The sequence below is a fragment of the Lycium ferocissimum genome, chromosome 11 (assembly GCF_029784015.1).
Source record: "Lycium ferocissimum isolate CSIRO_LF1 chromosome 11, AGI_CSIRO_Lferr_CH_V1, whole genome shotgun sequence".
NCBI lineage: Eukaryota > Viridiplantae > Streptophyta > Magnoliopsida > Solanales > Solanaceae > Lycium > Lycium ferocissimum.
In genome coordinates this window covers 44,081,949-44,090,540 of record NC_081352.1, presented here as the reverse complement: position 1 = coordinate 44,090,540, position 8,592 = coordinate 44,081,949, and the positions used below count along the sequence as shown (strand labels likewise).

General features: G+C 35.7%; 1 long non-coding RNA gene across 2 annotated transcripts in view; it reads right to left on the bottom strand.

The window, feature by feature from the left end:
- LOC132037120 (uncharacterized) overlaps positions 1 to 8,243 on the bottom strand; it is a 17,566-nt gene extending 9,323 nt beyond the window's left edge. For both annotated transcript variants that reach the window (XR_009409773.1, XR_009409772.1), the window contains exon 1: positions 7,930 to 8,243. This is a non-coding gene — a long non-coding RNA (uncharacterized LOC132037120). The remainder of the gene's footprint in view (positions 1 to 7,929) is intronic.
- Positions 8,244 to 8,592: the final 349 nt, after the last annotated feature.

The window sequence follows — 8,592 nt, the reverse complement described above, 5'->3', positions numbered from 1 at the left end:
TCCCCATTAGAATAAAGTAGCATGAAATATGAGAAGAAAGTGAGATCTCTTAAATGTCCTATAGCCTCTCGCAAATAAGTACGGAGCTCATCGTACTGATTCACGAGACTCTACTATACACGCTCTTGTATTATAGCCGGGTAACCTAGGGCTCTGATACTAACTTGTCACGATCCATTTTAACTAAGTCGTATGGGCACTTACCTTTCCTACCTTAGTAAGCGAATCCTCAACCCAACGATAAGTAAAGACATAAATAAATAAATCAATTAAGAGGAAGAAAATAATCGCGTAAGTCTTACGATATTATAATAGAAATGATGCGAGAAATAAGGAAATACACCCGGAGATGCAGTCCTAATCCATACAAGAGCATTTAATAAAAATATACAAGTTTGCAGAATATATAATAATACATCATATCCGTCTATGTCTCGTAATGGAAAAGTGAGACATAAATAAAAAAAAGTCTTCAAGGCTAAAGGAAGCGTCTGCAGTGCTCACCCCGGAAACTCAAAAATTGTGCGATGGCGACTATCGACCACTTGGAGCGGAAACGGATCAACTCCGAAACCCTACATTCATAAAAGAATGCAAAGAAAGTACGGTCGATTACAAAACATAATCTTGCAGTATCATCTACCACTAAGATATAACTAACATAATTTAGACAATAAAGCAGGATAAACAGATAAATCAACAAGTATAAGTCAAACACAACCAGAAACAAGTATCCGTCATCACTTATGTCACACCCCCTTTTTCCCCACAAAAAAAGATTTATTATGTTAAGTTCAAAAGGGTTTTAAATTAGAAAGTGACAAAAATTCTGCTTTCAAACGGGATTTTATTTAGAGAAAAAGAGTCGCCACCTGGCATCGGGTTTTGGTGTGCCAAGTCACCGTAAAATCAATATCCGTTTCAAAACAAGCTTTCGACTCTCGATCGACGTAGATTAGGTTAAGAAATTCGTTGACCGATGGGAAGGAGTGTGAGGCATCCCTCGAGTCCCGTGGTTTTAGCACGGTCGCTTTAATTAACTCGTATTGGCTTGAATTAGAAAACTCGATTGTGTAAACTCAAACGATCACAAGAGCACGCGCATAAGAAAAGTTCGAAAATAAAGTCTGAATTATTACAACCCAAAATAAAAGAAAAATGCGAGAAAATAAACCTAAACTACACTATGCTAAACTATACTAAGCTATCCCCGACATCCCAAGGTCTTCTCCACGAGCGGCCTCCATTTTTTACATTAATTTTCTTCTGGGACATCCCACCCGGGAAATGAATACATGATATTGAAAGCGAGTAAAAGAAAAAACAAGCAATTAACGACCTAAAATTTGCCTATCCAACCCAATTTACGAAGCAAGTAATAAAATTCAAACTCAATCTTACGACCCATTTTATCTTAACTAATGGCCAAAGAAATCCAAAATTGATCAATTAGATCCTAGAATCGATAAATCAATTTTAAAGACTAACGCTTTTTTTTTTTTTTTTTTTTTGCTCACAACTAGCAGTTAACTAATGCCAGTACATCTAGAACGGAATTCATTTGGTGGATAAAAAGAACTTCAACATACCACATATGGCAAACAAAATGAATCCTATATGAATAATCAACCAAACATAAGATGAAACGGAATCATGAAGAAGAGGATAAGGTAAAAATGGACCTCAAAGATAATGATTTTGTGATTTCCGAAAAAAACAAACTTTCGTCAACCAAGCTTCGCACAGCAACCAAAATTGTTCTAAAAAGAAACTAGACCAGAGCTTTTGACCGGCAACCTCGACAAGAACTCAAGCTTTTTATCGAAAAAGGGACAATAAAAGTGGCTGTCACGGTGAAAAGGGGTTGTTTCGTGATTGATTTTAAACTGAAACATGAGTTCTTCACGGTGGTTTTCAGGTGATGGTTCTGGAAGTGGGTTTTGTGGGGCCTATGAGGGTGGCGCTAATGGAGGTGATTAAGGGCGGTGTTTGGAAGGAAAATGGTGGACTGTTTTTGTGTTGTAACGGTGGGGTGGGGTGGTGACGGGGTTAATGGTGGAGTAAGGATGGAGAATGGGTGATGGGGTGGTTCAGGTGGTGTAGTGGTGATTGAAAAAAGAATTTAGATGTTTAAGGTAGATCATGATGAATAATAATGGAGAAGAAGATGGGATTTTTTTTCTTGGGTCTGTCTGTGTCTCTCTCTCTGTTTCCTCTGTGTATATTCCTTTTCTACGAAAAATGAATTATGGGGACCACCCAAAAATAATACTCCCCCCTCCAATTTTTGTCACGTGTCCTCTCCCTTTTTTTATATCTATTTTTCCTTTTTTTTTTTTTTTTAATATCCCCCATCATGTATATTGTGTGTTGTGTCTGTATCAAGATGCAATGCAATGTAATGATGTACGAATGCCAATGCAATGCTAAAATAAATAAATAACGATACAAAATACACGTTTTTGTATCTGGGATGAATAACGACGGCGTCAGTCGATAAGTTAACCTATGGGGGACTCATGGGGGTCTAAACCCGTATGCCAAGTCTCAATTTATTCATCCATGATTCCGGACAAATCGCCCCGGACATCGGACTCTCACATCACACAATCCACGATCCCGGGTCAACCATCGTACATCCATGATTCCGGACTCACGTACATCACTCGCACACAATCCATGATTCCGAGACAACCATCGGATATCGAACTACTCACATCACTCTCATGCAAACCGAGCTCAGCTCATAACAGTGTTTCATCAAGTATCAACAATGTATCACAATATATCATGAGAGATGTGAATGCGTGCGATGTATAAGTCAATATGAATAATCGGATCAATATCACAAGTACCAACATGGGTACGCCAACAATATCATGAAGGACTACACAAGTCATAAAAAGAAACTATCCCGAAATCAAATGCCAACAAGTGGGGCACCACAATATCATGAACAAGATATCTCAATAGTCTCCAATATCCACTATCACTATGCGGCATCAAGCCCACAACAATAGGACAACTCAATCACAACACAACGGGGTGGCTAGCCCCAATCACGCGGCCCAACCTAATACAATATCAACCCAACTTCATACCCGAAGGTTTACATACTTTCTCCGACAATAAAATTTAAATATATGCTTTGCTATACAAAGGGTAAACCATAACCTACCTGGATGGCCGAACAACAAACACCAATAATCACTCATTCGCTTTCCTCTTTCGCAGAGCCTCAAGATCAAGAACGTCTAGGCATATTTGAAATCTAGATTAGAACTCATGAAGATCGATACCTATATTGCTATCATTCAAATTAGAACCAACCTTAGAATTTGGAGAAACGGGGCCCACAACGTCAAAACGAAAAATTCGAGAGTAAAATATCAAATTAAGCACTAGGTGATCAAAACTCAAAAACTAATTGCTAAATTAACTCAAGGATCCACCCAATTTTGAATTTCAAGTAAAACCCCCAATTTTGGGTATAAACCCTAACTCTTAAATTCAAGAATTCAACACTAATAATGGAAGATATATGAGTAACAACCTTAGATACATCATAATATAGCATCAACCCAATCAATTTTATCATTAATAAGCCTAGATAGAACATCCATCAAAACCCACTTTTAATCTTTCATTACTAAGGGACTAACAAGGAAAGAGGAATTCTAAGATGATTAGGAACAATGAAATAGCAAGAAGGTTAGGAGAACTTACCACCAAGAATATTCAACAATAATCCCCAAGAATAGTTCCCAAGAGCTCAAATTTCGGAATGGTATTAAATAATAGACTAAGGGCTTTTAACACTTCATTTAATGAACTTACTGCCTGTCACCCGTTTCTGCGACGCCAAGGCCGCTCCAGTGGTGCCATGACCGCTACAGCGGTCATGCCTAATTGACAAGAACCGCTCCGGTAGGGTGGCTCAACCGACGACACGGCCGCATCGGTCTTTGGTGCGCCAAAGCGGGCACTAGACACTAGAAAGTTCTCCAAGTTTTCCCACTTCAACACGAATTTTTGACTTATTCTCGAGGCCATCTGCTCACAAACCACATACACAGATACACATAAAAATACGTTATGAACGCGCTCGTGGCCTCGGAATTCCCAACGAAGGTCTCGTTGACCGAGTCAACCCTCAATAGCTCAATTTTAATTTCCCAACCCAAGTCCCAAAATGCATTCGAGTGCATTGGGAATCAAACCAGACATACCCACAAATTCTAAACGACCATCCAGACCTCTCAGAATCGACAGATTTCTGAAAAAGATCCGATCCGTTTACCCAAATGTCAACTTTGAGTCAACTCTTTTTCGCTTAAAGCTCAAATTTCACAAAAAGTCGCCTAAATCAAATCTGGACAACTCGAGAAGTGTGTCAACGGTCCCCTCAGGTCAAAAGTGAGCTAACCAAGCTAGGGAAGGGGCGAAAGTCCCCGAAAGACTATAACGACCAAACGGGTCATTACAGATCATGGTTATCCCTAAATACTTTCATTGTGTTATCAGTTCTTAACATTAATTAGTGATTAGTGATCTCTCAACAAGTAAATGTATCTTGAAGCAAAAAAACAATAAATAAACATATAACATGAGGAAAAATTGGCAGACACTTGGGCAGAGTAGCATATATAGACAGAGAAGGAGTTCTCACATATCTAGTGCTTATAAGATCTTGCGAGGTGATGTGGAAAATGTTCCTTGGAGGAAGTTGATCTTCCAAAATGTTGCTTAACCTAAACATGTATTTATGCTATGGCTTTGCCTTCACGGTAGAACTAAAGACAATCTAATATCTTAGGGTATGACTGTGGATGAGTTATGTGTGTTCTGTCAAACTGAACCAGAAACAAAGGCACAACTATTCTCTGGCTACACCTACACTTATAATATCTGAAAAAACATCTTGGAGTAGCAAAATGGCAAGGAGGATAAAACAGATTGGGAAACATTGTGGCACTGGTAATGCAGCAAGCTAGGGGCAAACATCCCAAAGGGATTATCTTGAAGGCTAGTTTTGCAGCAGTGATTCATGGCATATGGATTGAAAGGAATAATAGGATTTATGAGAAGATCTATGCAGACACTGGGCCACTCATGAAAAGTTTACGTAGAGGAGCGAACTGGGAAAGAAAGTCATAGCATCTGAGAGGGATGACTCCTTAAGCAGTAGGACATGTGAATTAGGTTTTAGTGCAGAATTTAGGTGATGTTTCTGATGAGAGCCCCTTACATGACAATTAACTCCACGTTTACGTGTGTTGTCATCATAGAGAATGTTAAGAGAGGATTGGTAATTTTCTCTTAAATATTAAATCTTATTTTTTTTATTAAATTGAGTTAACCAAATTTAGTCCAATATATTTAATAAAATAGTGTTTGAGATTTAAGAAAAATATAATCAATCTTCTCTCAACATTCTCTATGCTGACAACATCTGTAAACGTGAAGTTAATTGTCATGTAAGTGGTTCTCATTAGAAACATCACCCAAGCTCTGCACTAGAACCTACTTCACATGTCCTATTGCTCAAGGAGTCATCTCTCTCAGATGCTCTAGCTTTGTTTCCCAGTTTGCTCCTCTACATAAGATTCTCATGAGTGGCCAAATGTCTGCATAGATTTTCTCATATATAGGGTAGACACCACCTGGCCTTCATACCTCTTATGCGAGAGGCTGAAAATAAGTCGACTAGCCTATACCATATTTTGTTTTCAAAGTTAGTAGCAACGTATCTGTCATGGCGGGGAAGCCATACACACTTTTCTGCAAAACAAATGAAAGTCTAAAATTAGGAATGAATCACGATAAGTATAGTGTTTGAATTAAAATAATAAATTCAAATATACCTTAAACTCATTAAAGATTTGTGGCTTAAGCGGCTATTGGATATCACCCTACGTCAGGTATGCTGGATTTAAAAGATCGCCAATGGCGTCTGTAATTATCTTCGTAGTCTCCGCGCCTAGTAAACTTGCAATACAACAATTAAATATTAAGAGGTTAAATTAAAGAATTAGCTGATAAAGATAATCATAAAACATAAAAGATAAATCATACATGAATCCCTCAGGTCCGATGATGAGCCTTTGGTAACCCTCCGACAACCCAGATTGTAAAGCATCCATACCCTGTTCAGCAGAGTGATGCATAGTAGGGGTGTCGGGCTCGGAATTATTGTCTCGAAGGTGAAGACCAGAAATATGAAATGTGAAGTGGCTCATTTTTAAACTAATTATATTTAGTTCATTGATTAAACATAAGTGATACTACTTCTACTATTGTTTAAGATAAAAATGTTTTAAGATAAATATTTATCAAATATAAATACTCAAACTGATAAAATAAATTAGACGGCCCGTTGCAATTTTTTTTTATTTGCAAATTGATAAAGCTGAATTGTAATCCTTCATTCAATGCTGAATTAACCACTTGTTCTACGTAAGAAAAAAAATTTGGATCTTAGAAAAGACTTAAATTTAAAAGTCTTAACATTAATCGACCTAACTTGTATTAAATCATATACAACAACTAATTAAAATTGGAATATTCTATCCAAGTGTGAATTTCTTAAAGGAAATGAAATATTTGCAAGAGATAATTCATTTAAGCATTCAAACATAAATGAACTTATCATCAAATAGTCGAAAAAGAAAATGAAGAGTTTCGGTGTCCACCTTCAAAAATCGAAAACTTGGAGATTCATTTAATACATTGATTCAATTGTTTAAAGCCAAAAAAATCCATGTAACAAGCCTCTTTTGCAGAGGATTCAAATATAAGGAAAGTAGGAAAAGCTTTAGATTAATGTATATCCTTTATGTGTTTTCTTAATTATCGTCGTATCGCCTAGTAATCCTATATCATGGTTATAGTTTTCTATTCTTGTATATTGTTTGATTTTGATCGGCTTTATGTTTTATTGCTTTTGAGAATATGAATTAGTTTCAATATCAATCTTTATCATATCAAAAAAACCGAAACCTAAAGACGAACCACCGAACTAATTAGGTTTAGTTGCGTTAAGAATGAGAGGAAACCGAACGCCCACCCCTAAAAACTTATCGTTATATATATATATATATATATATATATATATATATATATATATATATTGTTGGAAACTCTCTCTTCATCGAGTGCATTAGGTTTTTCTAAAAAGCTGTGTAAAATATCATTATATATATATATATATATTTTTTGGTCCAAAAGTTAATTACAAAATTGTTATATATATATATATATAATTGCTTCCTACTTTTGTATAAATATCAAAATTGTGATTTTTGTGAAACTGCTTGTCTAGATGAAATAGAAGAAATGAGTTTTTTTTTTTTTTCTTTATTTTGTCTAGATGAAATAGAAGACATGAACTTCCTCTCAAAAAAAAAAAAATCTAGATGCGATTTTGTATAAATATCAAAATTGTGATTTTCTCTCTCTTTATTTTGGTCCAAAAAGAGATGAGCGTAAAAGTTTAGACTTTTATCACTTGCAACCATGCTTTTGGACATGAACTTCCTTTGAAAAAAAAAAATCTAAAAATTATTATTTCACTTGAAATATTTTCCAGACTTATTTTTCAAAAAATTGTAATTTCTTTCTTCGAAATCAAGTAATCTTCTTATTTTGTGAAACTGTACTAAAAGTATAGACTTTCTTCCTCGATTACTATTTTTTAGATGAAACAATTTGAAAGAAGTAGAAGGAACGAGTCTTTTTTGTTTTATCCAAAGAAAATGAGTGTAAGATAAGAATAATTTGCATATAAAATGAAGGACGTTGGATTGGACAAAACAACGGAAGCATGTAATATTTTTATTTTTATTTTTTATAATGAACCAATTTTCCAACCAAAGATCTTTCTCATGAGATTACATGTAAATGATAAAGAAGAGGAGAAGTGTACCAAACAACTCCTTTGGTCCTTAAGCTTGTTGATGTAGATGCTTTCTTTATCTCCAAAGAGTCCAGGGGTCCTCCATCCGAAGCTAGTCCACGAAGATCCCTTGGATATCTCTTGCACTACTATGGATGAAAACTATGGCTAAGTAGAGAGAGTATATTGTAGTTTTTTTTTTTCACCAAGGCTCTCTTATATAGAGTTCAACGCCTTACATGCAAAGAGACAATTGTCAAGTCTCAAACAACATGTGTCTTTCTACAAAGACAAATGTCTTTAGACTTCTAGACTAGTGTGTAATCTTCGTAACACTTGTAATATAGCATTTTTTCACTAAGGCTAAATTATATAGAGTTCAACGCCTTACATGCAAAGATACAATTGTCAACTCTCAAACAACATGTGTCTTTCTACAACGACAAGTGTCTTTAGACTTCTAGACTAGTGTGTAGTCTTCATGACACTTGTAATATCTTTTATATTACATTATTTTCCCCTCTTTATAGTAATTTTCCACTTGGGTCATCTAGCCATTGCAATGGTTCAACAAGCTCATTGCGAAATGGGAAAGTAACCTAATAATACTATTTAAGACTCTATATTACAAAACATAAGCATACTTTTCCTTATTTACAAAACATAGCAACAAAATTACAAAGTATACTAGATTTGGC